The following is a 14,462-nucleotide window of genomic DNA, read 5'->3' as shown; positions in this document are numbered from 1 at the left end:
GATTGTAAGAGGGCCTGAAGACTGTAGGTGTATTTCTCCTGGAGTCAGTGTCTCTTGTACTGCTGAAAGCATGCCAGGAAAGGTATTTGAGAAGAAGTGGCTGGGTTTTTCCATTTAGAAGCAACGCTCTTCAAAGAAAAAAGCTGCCAAAAAAAATTATAAACAGTCTTAATTTATTTCTGAAATCTTTATGGATGTGGCAGTAACACAGGTGAGTAGAGCTGCTGTTCCTAAAATCTTGACACTTTGCAGAGGTGTTAGGATGCTGAGAAAGGGGCTTACAAGCTCATGCTTTTGAGAGATCCCATAAAAGTATAGGAGGATGGCATGAGGATAAGTAGACTTGTTTTCTTCTGACACACATATTAATGTGTGTGTGTGTGTGTGTGCATGCAGACAACTACATTCAATACTTCCTTGTAATATTAAGTCTCTACGTGAAAAATATGTATCAAAAATAACATCCTTCCCCTAGCTGTTTGGAGGTGCTTAGATGTAAGTGCAATAAAAGTCTTAAGCATCTCAAATGAGACATTCAGCATGTTAGATAGTGTCTGTTTTACCTAAAAGAAAATTTATCATTTCCAGTTTTTAAAATGTGCAGAAAATAGAACATAGTTATCTTGTGTAAACTTGTCTGATAGCTCTTGTCCTAAGGCTAAATTGAATGTGAAGTGATAGTAAACTTTTGCCTTAATAGTTACCTGGAGGAAGCTTGCCCATGTTGCAAGATACATGTTAATCAAGAGGCTGAGGGGAATCATCATGATGCAAATTCTCTTTTTGTGTTAGTTAAAAATGAAAAAACTGATACAGGAATTGAATGGTCTGTTGTCTTAGTTTATGTATCTTTATGTGTATGGCAGAAGTTACTAGAAAAAAGCAGGTCGCTTGTGGGTCATGAATAAATAGGTCAGACAAACAAGTTCATTACTGATTACTGTAAGACTCAATCTCCTGTAAATATTTTCTTAACTGTTTCTACAATATGGCTTCTCAGCTGAATCAATAACACAGCCAGAATGTAGCTTGGGCACATTGGAAAATTGATTTGTACATGATGCATTTCTGATACACTGCAATTCAAACCAAGTGGTGATTAGAAACATTCATTTACGGTGAATTATGGAAGTAATTTGCACTAGTCTTTTCTTTCTGTTTTGGTTGTTTATGTAAGGAAAACATCTGAAAAGCCCAAGCCTACTGAAAGCAAAATGTGTTGATTGTTCAAGTGCTGTTACATAGAATATAATTCTAATGGAAGTGATATGTAGACAACATCTTGAAGCTCCTTCAAAGAGAGGTTCAGGCTGTATATCAGGAAAAGTTTTCTGCTAAGAGGGATTTTTTTTTGGGGGGGGGAGGGGTGTCCTTTGTGGACCCAGGATTTGGACTTGATGATTCTTGTGGGTCCCTATGACAAAGCAGAGCTGTGAGAAAAACTTGACAGTACTCTTCAGACTTGGTAGAGGTTTTGCCTGATAGCTGTTTGGAAAGATGTAGTAACTACAAACATTTCTGCAATACACAATTCTGTTGGAATTAACACTCAACTATTGCTTTGCAATGAGGGTCAAAAAAGAGCATATGCACTACTTAAAAATGTTAAATAAACTATGAATTTTGAAAATTAGCACTCAGATGCTCAGATGGTTATTCCATGCTCCTCTTTAAGAATTAAAAATTTTGGTATACGTAGCTGCATAGTTTTTTTTTTTTTTTTTTTTTCCCCCACAGGATGTAGCTTTTTTCACTTGGCTGAACCAGAGCTGGGTTGAAGTCTGAAGTCTCTTTGGAAACCATAAAGAGTTTGTCAGACAGAGTTCATTATTTGTAAACTTTTGTATGAGGTCTCTCTTCATGGACAAAATCTCCCTTGATGCAATTTTATATGGAGTACACATGCTCTGGTGTACTGCTAATATTTGCCTTCATTACAGGAGCATTTCAAAAACTAGTCAAATGCATGCTTTTTTGATTTTATTTTGTTTGTTTGTTTTGAGTGGATATATGCTACAAACACTGAGCTAGTATTAATTTTTATAAGATCCACGGAGTCTGACAGGTATATCATTCTGGGGGGAAATTAGCACTGTCAGTAAAGCTTATAGTTGTTTAAAGATTCATTCATCCAATGCAAGCAAACAATGAGACCATTCGTCAGGAAGTTTGGACATACTACCTGTTCCTGGATAGCAAGGCTATCACATGTGGATTCCCTGACAAACCTTTGCTTCAAGCTCTGTTCCCCTGCTTGCTGCAGAGGAATTTGGTACAGAAAGGAGTATTGGCTGTGGCATAGAATGACTTCTGTCTCCTGTTTGATCTGTGAAATAGGCCTCATGTTTTCTCTTCTCACTCTACTGCTCTTATACCATTCTCTAATACAGATTATTTCTCTTTGTCAAATGATATACGCATAATGTGCTCTGAAATACTGAGAATAATTTGGCACTGCAGCCATACTTTGCTCATGACCTTTGGGAACTGGCAGATGCATAAGAGATTTTATATCTACAGGGAAAGAAATTTAGTGGGCAGATGACTTATGAACATATCAGAGTTTTCACTTCTTTCAGACTTGCAGTACTGAACCTTCCTATATGGTAGTAGGTCTCAGCAGAGGCACAAGTACGTTGAATACAGTGTGTAGCAGACTCCCATCTACAGTCAATCACCACAAAGCAGCATGTTATAATTGTCTTAAGGGTGGCTTGAAGGATGCTTCATAACAAGCAGTTTTGGAACATCGCAAGAACCGTGAGCACTGTGCCAAAGATTCTTCTGCAGAGATACCTTCCTTTTCCAGTGTGCTCCAAGGAAATTCAGGGTGCCACTTGGCATAAACCAGACCACCAAAAAAAAAAAAAACAAACCCACTCTGCTATCAGGGAAGATTGCCTTGTTGCTTAAATCTTGAGGAGGAGGTGGCACAAACTTCTTCATTTCAGTTGCTGGTATACATATATTTTTTTTTCAGTGTAAAATTAAGTGCACCCTCAGTAAGTTTGCAGACAAAACCAAGTTGAGGGGATGTGTCGATCTGTCGGAGGGTAGGAAGGCCCTGCAGAGGGATCAGGACAGGTTGGATCGATGGGCAGAGGCCAATGGGATGAGGTTCAGCATGGCTAAATGGTGGGTCCTGCACTTTGGTAACAACAAACCTGTGCAACGCTATAAGCTTGGGGCAGAGTGGCTGGAAAGCTGTGCAGAGGAAAAGGATTTGGGAGTGTTGATCAGTGCTCATCTGAACATGAACCAGCAGTGTGACCAAGAAGGCCAACAGCATCCTGGCTTGTATCAGGAATAGTGTAGCCAGAAGGACCAGGGTGATCATTCCCCTGTACCTGAAAAGAAGTTGTGGGGAGCTGGGGGTCATCCTCTTCTCACAGAAAACTAGTGATAGGACAAGAGATAACGGCCTCAGGTTGTGCCAGGGGAGGTTCTGGTTGGAAATTAGGAGACATTTCTCCTTAGATAGAGTAGTCAGGCATTGGAACGCGTTGCCCAGGGAGGTGGTGGAGTCACCGTCCCTAGGGGTGTTTAAGGAAAGGTTGGACATGGTATTTAGGGACATGGTTTACCAGGTAATATTGGTGGTAGAAGGATGGTTGGACCAGATGATCTTGGAGGTCTTTTCTAACCTTAATGATTCTACGATTCAGAGGACGTGTAGACTTTTATAAGCTGATAGAGTGAAACTCTTCAAACCTGGAGACCAGATTCACTACAATGAAGTGTAAAATGTTTCTCTTCTGCAGTGGCTTTTATTTATTTAAAAGAGTAGTGCTATCAGGTTGTCGTGCTGATTCCTAGTTTTTCTGTTGTTTCAAATTCTGCAGATACTCACCTGGCCTTTTTACTTTCACAGCAGTAAGATCAGACATTGCAATTTTCCTTCGGGCATGTAAATTATGTCTCAGATTGGAAACCAATCCACCGTGCTGGACACTGGTACATATTACTAAGAGTAGGTAGTTCAGTCTCTTTTGGAAGAAGCCTCTCCCAAATAGTTATTAAAGTAGTCATCACTTACATATATATGTATTTAAACTGCCTTTCTCTTATTAGATATCAGAATATGAATAGTATCTTAAAGCATGAGGGCTATCTCCTGCCTTTATATGTATTCTCTTACTATGCATATGTGTACACACACAAAGGAAATATGTCAATGTCCAGCTATGACTGACCCTAGTTTCTACATTCATCTGTAGTCCATTCCATGCTATCCATGGGAGGTACAAAGGATGTAGTAGGAAGTCCTGCTATAAAATTAGTTATAAAACTAATATATAAAAAATATAAAAATTAGTTAAAAAAATATGTATATATATATATAAAATATAAAACATAAAACTTGGAATGAGTTGCATTTGACTATTAAGGGTGGAAGCCTTAGCTAGTTGGACATTTCAAAATAGCTTAAAGAATGTGTTCTGTTGGAAGGATCATGTCCTGACACCAGCATACTAAAAGGACGGACTTGCTCTGCACCATTTCTGTGTCTGGTATCTTCTTGGCCTTACTGAGAAATCTTAAAGAGTCTTTGGAGAGAAGCTGAAATTAATGCAACTACATGCATTTAGAGCAACGATGTAGAAGCGTTTCATATTATATTTGTCTTCCAGGACCTGAGTTCTGTATTGTGTGACAAACAATAGAAATGGTGAAAGTGTAAAAAGCTGTGACTCCTTGCCAATGTTACAATTTGTCTTTACTACTAAAAAAGGCAGTAAACTGGGAGGGTATATCAAAGAATTAATTGCTCTTCACTTACTCTGTTTCTTGCACTTGTTTTCTACACATCATCTGTTCAGTGTTGGAGACAGAACTCCAGGCCAGAAGTACCTTTGGACTGAGGCAGGCTGGAAGTGCTTATGTATGTTAAGTTGTTCTGCAGTGAAAGGCATAGTTCTCTGTGCAAGAAACTGAATGAAGGCGCAGCTTTTCAGTTTTACTATGAGGAAAACCAGGCATGGAGTCAACTTCTAGGAGGATCGTAAAACTCAAGCACAGTGTTTTCCGTTCAGTAATACAGATGTTGTCTTCACTATGATTTTATCCACTGTATTTCCAGGTAAATCTCAGATTCTGCAAAATTAAAATCTCTCTGTCTTCATAAGCAGTCAGTTGAAGCTCTCAACTGATACCCTTTTAGGTGTCCTGCACTTTCTTGTATTGTTCTCTAATGTGGGACTGCAAGTATTAACAAGAAAGATAGGTGAGAAAGATTAGGGAATACAAAGCTTTAAGGAAAAACAGAAACAGTGGTAGAAAGGATGTGGGACACTGCAAGGGATGAGGTGAAGTAGAGGTGAGAGTGCAGGTGAGAGAGGGAGAGAGGCACTCAAAAGAAGCAAAATATTCAGAAAGAGTCTAGTAGCCACATGAGTCTGTGTTGGCAGAGGGAGAAGTTAAAAGTATGTATTGGTCTAATTATATTTTTGTGCTGCACAGATCTGCATGAGTAATTTTACTTTCCAAGGACTAGCAGGAAGAGAGAGAATCTGGGGAAAAACAAACAAACAAGCAAACTACCATTTTTTGACAAATCACAATAATGGATTTTGTCTTGAAATCGGGATCGGCTATGCTTTTCAGGGACACTTTCACACACTTACCCTCCCCTCATTAAGAGGCCCTGTCGTACTGTCAGTAGACTTGCAGTACTATAAACTGAAAGTACATCTGTGAAAGTCAACTGTACAAATCAAAATGCAGGTTTAAGACACATAGCATTAGCGTTATTTGAAAATGCTGTTTGCATGCACTGGAGGAATCCAAACCAATTTGGGTTAGAAGAAAGCAGAGTTTACTCCAGGACACAGTGTTCAGTGTTTGCAGATCATTGGACAGCTCAGTCTAGTACAGATCATGCCTTTTTATGGGGACATTCCAGCTCCAAAGAAAGCAAATTCTTCTCAAACACATTGTCTTAGTTAAACTTTTAATATGTTTTGATATTGCTAGCAGCAGCTTTATATAATGCAGTTATGTAGTGCTCAGCAAAAAAATCTACCCGTATTCTATGAACTGTTGAAGAATAGGAGACTTCAGATGATGTGGTTATATTACCACTGTGAGATTTGCACAGTATTTTATACCTGGAATCAATTAATTAATTGTGTCACAGGGGATAAATAGCAAACAAGAAATTGGACTTAATCTGCATAGTCTTGTAGTATACACATTATAAGTGTTGCAGTGAGTTCCTAGTCACTTACTGAAATTCCTTTAAAAATCACATAAAGCTAGCCTTCTGTCAAGTATTTATTAAAGAATTCTACTTGCATCTTTTATGGCTTTTTTTTTTTTTTTTTAAAGTATATACTACTTCAGAAGTCTGAAAATTATCTGTGGTACACCCAGGACAGGACAGGACACAACAGAACAGAATAGCATAGCATAGCATAACATAGCATAGTTTAGTTGGAAGGGACCTTCAAAGATCATCAAGTCCAACTGCCTGACCTCTTCAGAGCTAACCAAAAGTTAAAGCATATTATTGAGGGGATTGTCCACATGCCTCTTGTATACTGACAGGCGTGGACCATCAACCACTGCTCTAAGAAGCCTGCTCCAGTGTTTGACCACCCTCACAATAAATATTTTTTTTCCTAATGTTCAGTTTGGTCCTCCTTCGGCTGAGCTTTGTGACATTCCCATGAGTCCTGTCATCGGTTACCAGGGAGAAGAGACCAACACCTCCCTCTCCATTTCCCCTGCCCAAGAAGTTGTAGAGATTAATGGGGTTGCCTCTCAGCCTTCTTTTTTCCAGACTAGACAACCCAGATGTCCTCAGCCTCTCCTCATAGGACATGCCCACAAGCCTTTTCACAAGGGTTGTTGCCCTAGCATAGAGGGTTCTTATTTTCTCTAAGACAGAAATAGTACTCCTCTCTTCCATAGTGATTGCGGTTCAGTATTTGATACCTGCCTGAAGCAAAGCTTCTATCAACCCAAACCATATAAAATTGTGGGGGACTGATATAACTTACATATCTTTGCACATATGTGCCAGAAGAGACTATCTTTGACTAATTGAACCTTTGCTTAATGGTCTCTAGTTCAAAGACATGAGGGAGAAAATGCTTTTGGGCAAAGATCTGACATGGAAATTCTCTTTGTCTGAAGAAAGAGCCTGGAAACAATTAGGAGAATGCATGTAATGCCTAGTGATTATAAGAAAAACTACTGGTCTGCAAAATAAGATATACAGTTGGCACAATACATCATCTTTTCATTTGTAAGTACTGAGACAAGGAGTGATCTGAAGCAGGGTGCTGAACTAGCAGCCATGCTCTTCCTGTGCAAATGGAACAGCATGGGAAAGAGAAGAGAACTTCTTGTTTGTACTGCACAGAGGTGAACACTGCATCACAATCAATGATAAACAAGTGTCTGTTGGTATTCTGCATGAGGACAGCTGAGAGATAGTAGTCTGCATGAGGATAGGTCCTAAATGACCATGAAGAGATGGATTTTGTTTTATGTTTTGCTCATTGAAAAGAGGAATGGGAAGACAGTAAAAAGCTGCAAAGATATAGATTATATTGATACTATACCAAGAAAATTAACAGATATACTTTGTGGTAAGTCTCCACCCTGACTGACAATCACAGCAGTCTTTGCCCATGTTTTTAATGTGCTCCTTGTGCTTTTTCCCTGGGTGTGATACTAAGTAATGAGGCATTTCTGGACCTGTCTGTTACTTTCTGGATGGAGCTAGGTTAAGTATGAAAAAAAAAAAAGGATGGCTACAAACTGGAGGGTGGTTGGTGCCAAGCTGGGGAGTGTGCAGGAACGGCATTCCTTGAGAAAGCCTTTTTGCTCTTCTGACAGTAAACCATGAAAACAACAGGGCCTACAAACACACTTAGAAAACAAATTTAAATTGTTTCTGTGTGATTGCTTAGGATGTTTTTTTGGAAGGCTAGCTGGCACTGCCTCAGGTCTGGTGAATTACACAGTGTTTCAATGAGAATGTTGTTCTGGAAACAGAGGTAGAAAATGCATGTTTTGGCTAGCTCATCTTGAGCCTGGAGTATGAAACTCATGTGGGTTCCTTTCAAATGACAGAAGAAACCCCATGTGGACCAGATGACCCCAAAAGGAGAGACAGATACCAGTTCTAACCTTGGGTATCTATGTTGTTTCTCATCCAACGAGCATGTCATATGCCCCTTCCAAAAATGAAGAAGGTAAGGTTAGAGCAGTCATTAACATAAAAAGGTGTTTTGATTGTCCACACTATGATTCCTATTTAGAAAAATGTGCAGATAATCAATACTGCTGAAGGCTCTTGCCTCATTTTATTTCTTGTATCCTGATAGACTACACTGTTCTGTTGGTGACTAGACATGGAAGTGTAGCTGCCTTGTGGGTAGTGTTATCTGTGGCTTCTGCAAGAATAGCCAAGATGTGCAATGTTGAAGGCTTGGAACTGCATGAGTTCCTGCTGTTCTTCTGTGTGTCTTGGCACCATTGGCCTTACTATGCTGTGGTCCTTTTGAAATGCGGAACCACATCATGTCTTAAAAATATTTCTCGTTATGCAAGAAGGATAGGTTTTCCTCTTAATGTTTTCCTCACAACATTCAAATACAATTTTGTGTTGCATTTGTCATTCTATAACCCCTTCCAAAATTTGTATCATTCCAAATTCTTAGCTGTCAGATGGTAAAGTCATTCTGCTTTGAAATTAACCTAGGGATTGGAATTGTTACTGTATTAAGAGCAGATCTCAAACTTACAAATCTTTTGTTGTACATATGGTTAATATTTTTCCTCTAAATAACAGGTATGGTGCTAAGGAGTGCTGGAGGTCCAGGATACCTCACGGAATATTAAGAGTGCCTGCTTTATTCTTCAGCTTTAATCTTGGTTTTATGAGTGCAACTGTTTAATGAGCCCAAAGTCATTGTGCAAACTTTGTGGTCAACATGAAAAGTTGTGTATTTTCCTTTTTCTTTTCATTGTATATTTTCTGTTTACATAATGGCCTTTCACTTCCTTAGCTGCTTGAACTTTTGAAAAAGTATATATCACAGTTCTCACACTGTCATTTTGGAATGAATCTGCATCTTTATTACAGCATTTCTAAATAGGAAAGGGCATTAGTTACCTATAGTTTGCATAGAACACTGGAGAGTAGGGAGAAATTTGAATGGAATTTATCATCCATAGTCTGTGAGGATATTTGTAAATCTCAGCTGAATTCTCTTGTGAATTCTTAAAGACATTCTCCTGGTAAAGCAGGAGGAATGATACAGGACTGTGTCCTCGAGGTGCTGGAAAACACTATTACTTAACTGAAGCTTAAATAAAGCACGGGGAAAGAGTACACGTGAAGACTTCCCAATGCTGGAGTGGAAGTGAACTGTTAATACCTATTTTTAAATATTTCTTTTTCTCTTAGCGTTATATATTGTAATGCCTTTATATGTCCAGCAATTATTAGCAATTGCATAGTGCCTTGATGAGAGACTGAAAACCAAGCCAAAGAAAGTTTTTAAGAGGTGATTGACAGCAACTCAGTCCACTCTGGTATGTTTCTTCTGTGACTTCTGTGTCAAAGAGTGAGTTCTTCAAAACCTCCAGCTCCTTTAAAATTTTAACCTGCTTTCTGGGAACAAGAAAATTTCTCTTTCCCAGTATTCTCCTTTTCACATTGCCCTTATTGCAAGGAAGAGCTGCATGAAAAGAAGAAAAACACAAACCAGAGCAACAAACAAAACAAAACAAAACAAAACAAAACAAAAAAACACTACCACTACCACCAAAGATAAAAAACACACACACACACAAAAAACAAAACCCACCACCACCAAAAAACAAAACAAAACAACAACAACAGAACCCCACAACCTTAATTCCAGAGTCAAATTTGCAATGAGAATCTTTGAGTCTATTTTTGTCCAATACCATTTGGACAAAATTCAAGAATTTGATTTTTCCCATTGCTTTATTTTGTACTCCAGTTGACTCTGAAAGCACAGCCTGAAATGCTGAACCACAAAATTCAATTAAAATACTGGGAGTAAACAGGGAGAAGAAATCAATGGGTGGATTATTCTATCAGCTGCTGTTCCCATGATATTCTTATCTTATGATGCACTACTAGAAGGGATGTTGGAAGTGGAGTCATTGTAAAATCAGATCAAACTGCTGCATGCTCTCAGCACATAGCAGAAAATTGGATCAATAACATGAGCCTATTCTTTAATTTGCTTGTAAGCAGCTGGACTGCTCAATTCATCCATAGTGTGGAGGCTAATCTGTTTTTTAATCCTCTGCTCTCCCACTATGAAGTGAAACACCGGTGCCTGTAACAAACATAAATCAGTGCAGATGCCAGGCTTCATAGCTGTATATCTTACTGCTGCTAAATGGATCTAGCAACAAAGTCAGACATTTGGAAAATAAGTGTTTATCAATCATGAAATTACATCTGTGTCTATTGAAAAAGAACATCTCAGGCAGGAAGGAAATGTTCTAAAATCACCATATTTATCATTTGTTCCTACCTCTATCATCTGGCGTCACTTTTCCAGGTTAAGTATAATAGCAGCAGTTTTGACGTTTCTCATCAAGGCTCCTAGAGATTAGTGGAAGTCAACAGAAAGAAGAAAGCTTGATCAAGTATGAACTGTTACAATAATTGCCTGTTCTTATAGGGACTTTTATTAAAATAGATTAACAGTCTTCATTTTGAAAAGACAATAAGCAAAATGTACTTTTCTCTCTGTCTTATATCACTAATTATTTTAAGTTGGTTCATTACTGATGGAAAATAAATAATGTAAGCTTCTATGGATAGGCCTAACACATGGAATGGTCATAACACCACAGGAAAAAGGAATTGCTGTGGACCCCCTTCAAAAAACTCATAGTTATATGTACGAATTTTGATGAAGAGCCACAGACTTCATGTCTTTGGTGATAAACACACTGAGGCATTTCACTCTTGAAAATGCAGTTCAGCAAGTTGTATACCTTTAATAACTGTTACATCATAATACCTGTTTTCTAGTTATACAATGTTAGTTTCAGTCCTTCCTTTCCACTTCCCACTTGGTCTCTTTGAAAGTTATTTTTTTTTTTAACTGTATTCAAGTGATAGTTACCAATCTTTTACTGCTCAGGTGAAAACTGACAGGTATACACAATGCAAGTTGCAACATTATATAGTGATGTACGTCATCCATAGACTCTCATGTGTACTCAGAAATTATGGTAATGAGAGTAACATCAATATCTGTTTACAAAAACAGGCATAGTCAATATTACTCAAGATAGTTTCAATGTTTTCCTGATTGTTCATCATAGGACTAGGTCTCTTTTAGGCACCTACAAGCAACTATAAATATGTCTTCCTTTCTGCACTTCTTTCAAATATATTTACTTCTGTAGCTGAGAGGAAGACTTGGAAAATCCTCTGTGCAGTAGCCACAGGAGTTGATCTTCCACTGAGCAGGCACATGGCCAACTGAATGCATTGGCATATACGCAGACAGCTGAAAGGACAGATGTATCAAATCAGATTTATGAGGTCAGTTTTCCCGGCCAATGAAGTCCAGATTGCTGTCTGACCTGTTATAACCTTCCTGTGTTTAAATGGATGTGAAACAGATAATCCAGCCTTTGGCGGGAACAACATTGATAAAACACAAACATTATTTCTGTAGCCACATAAGATTATTTTTCTAATTCAGCAGAAAGTGTTGTCTTTAAGAGTTTTAAAGGGGTCACAGTATTTTATACTGCTTGTGTGTGAATAAAATTTTTCTCAGTCAAGGGGAAGGGAGAGAGTATATTTACTTAATTGTTAGCAGAAATGGAATTTATATCTTATTGTAATGCAGCAATGGCAGATACGACCTGAGCAGACATACGTAAATGATGTCTACTCTTCAAACACAGTAAATAAGCCCATGTTATTGTGAGCAATATGGGCAAAAAGCCGATTATAGTTTCATAAACAAAGAATAGTGGAAGAGTAAATGAAAGAACCATTTGTAGGCTGCTGCCATAATCTCAGGTGGGTCTGATTCCATCTTCCTGGGTGTTTTGAGGCTAGTATGTGTGAAATTCTAGACAGGACTGTGAGACCACTGGCCTTAAATGCCACTGGCGTAAAGAATGGTCCTGAACCCTAGAACTGGCTGGTGTTCCCTTCAGATGTGAGCCTGAAGGTTCCCAGTGCATCACCCTGTGGCTGTGACATCACAGGAAAGGGAGAATGTGACTTCCTACAAGCCTGTTGCTAAAACATTAAGGGTGGCATGGGTTTAGCCACCGCACCTAATGCTAGGCCAGGAAATGTCAGATTCATGGAAAAATGGCATGTGCACACAGACCCACATAGACTGTTTTGAAGGGCCAGTTGTAGTTGTTTAAGAGATTGTTCTATCGGATGAGACAATATTTTGTGGAGTTTCCATCCTACCATGTATGGTGATAACTGAACATGTTATCTTACCATACCTATAAAATTAAATGCAGATGTTTCATTGAGATGGTGTTGTATCAGTTTTCTCCTGTTTAGACAATTGAAACATAAAGTTTCATTGTTTCTTTTTTTTTTTTTTCTTTCAGTAGAGTAAAGCAGTTTTCCATTCTATATATTATTTTTCTCTCAGCAAATAAGCCTAAATTCTTTCAATATTGTTGTTTGAATCTTTATTTATTTATCCTATGGGAAAAAATGCAAATTGCAACATGAACATTATATGCAGGACACTACAAGAAGATACTGAAACTGAAAAGTAAAAATAACTTTCTGATGGGAATATATTAAATAACATTGAACATAAAGGCTCACTGGCAGTGTCAATTGCCAGCTGCAAAAACATACAGTATTAGGATGGGAAACATACTACGAAGAAGTAGGCACTTGGGAAGAATATATTAGTAAAAATGCTATTTTTATTTAAAGGTTTATACAGTCAAAGTTCATTTTCCAGTGTTTTTTTTTTTTTTTTTTTTTTAAAGATTAGGATTTCAGTGACATAGAAGCTTTAGGACCAAATGCATTCCTGGAGTCATTTTGTCCTCACCAGTATTGAATGAGAAGAAACCAATTCATTATATTGTCTTACACTTCCTGTGGGCTTCATATGCTACTTTGTTTTATTTTGTTTTTGTTTTGCATTGTAAAACTGCAGAAATAATAATTAGTGTCTGCAGAAAGAAGCAGGTTATGTTGATTGTTAAAGTCAGTAGGCCACAATGGAAACTATTAGAGAAGGCAAACAGCATAGACAAATACCCAGTTTTTGAATTTTACAAAGCTGACACTAAAGTGAAATGTTCACTGTGGCATCATCACACTCAAAATGCATCAATTCCCCAAGCTGGACCTTGCCTTTTTCTGTTGTAGCTCACTCAGTGTGAGGAATGGATTTAACTGACATTAAAAACACTTTCATTGCCCTCCTGCTGAGGGAAACCAGACTCTTAGACAAGTTGTCTCATGCCTTCCTTTATCTTGCTGGAGGCAGTGTCAGAGCTGTGACAGATTCCTCACCTAAACTTGTATTTTCCTTCACCTGCTGCAAAAACAGCTTCCAACACTTTACTTTGGGAGAGTTGTCAGGTGTGACTCGTTCCAGTTCCGCTGGGAAGGAGGGGCTCTGGTAATTTCTTCTGAGAGTTTTACAGTATTTATAAATCTTTTATACTGAGATAGAGATGTGTTAAACTGACGTATTTGTCTAAGCTTTCAGTTATAGATTTAGATGTGTGTTTGTATTATTGTAATTAGAGTTGTCTGCATGCATTTCTGAGGCTGTGCACTAAAGCAGGCACTTTCAGAAGACCATATTCTTTCCAGCTACCATCTCTGAGTAAATCAGTAGAATAGGAAGCTTTTTAAACTGATATGTTACTCTGCATGGTTTTTGCTCACAACAGGTGACACCTTGTAAGTGGTTGCACCATATTCCCTAACTGTCAATATTTCAAAAAAGTTGCAATGAACCTATATAAGAAAAGGGAGGTACTATTTACTCCTGCTCATTTCCTCATCTCTGAGGTTTCAAGAATGGTTCTCAATTTAGTACTGAGTGTATTACAGTGAGAATGTTTGCAAACTAAATTAGTACCTTCATGTTAGCTCCCAAGTAATGAAAAAGCAAGCAAGGTATTTCTTCTTATTTAAATTTAATCATGTCCCTAGAACATAAGCCTCAGCTTCTGTTGCCCTCCTGCCCTAGGCAACTGTAGGTGTTGATCTAAAGATGACACATGGATAATATTACATTTAATACCCTATTATATGTTTGATGTCTTTTTGAGCTACCACTGATAAGTTTTTGCATTATGTAGGGGGTTCTGTTCAGATTTATACACTTTTTTGTAATTTTTGTCAAAGTCGTAGAGGTCATTCAGTCTCCATAGTCTATGTTGACCACAATGAATCTTGTCATTTCTTTTTTTTGGAGGGTCTTCACAAAGCA

General features: G+C 38.1%; 1 protein-coding gene across 23 annotated transcripts in view; it reads left to right on the top strand.

Moving 5' to 3' along the window:
• LOC311423725 (uncharacterized protein) overlaps nucleotides 1-14,462 on the top strand; it is a 126,375-nt gene that overhangs the window by 86,979 nt on the left and 24,934 nt on the right. Inside the window, exon 1 of one of the 23 annotated variants that reach the window (XR_014685830.1) lies at nucleotides 4,864-4,882. The exons of the other annotated variants lie outside the window; for them this stretch is intronic. The gene's annotated coding sequence lies outside the window, so the exon portion shown is untranslated. Of the gene's footprint in view, nucleotides 1-4,863; nucleotides 4,883-14,462 lie in introns of those variants that run through there. 23 annotated transcript variants of the gene reach the window in all.

Source organism: Aythya ferina (assembly GCF_964211825.1).
Source record: "Aythya ferina genome assembly, chromosome: 25".
Lineage (NCBI taxonomy): Eukaryota > Metazoa > Chordata > Aves > Anseriformes > Anatidae > Aythya > Aythya ferina.
This window is presented reverse-complemented; position numbering and strand designations above follow the sequence as displayed.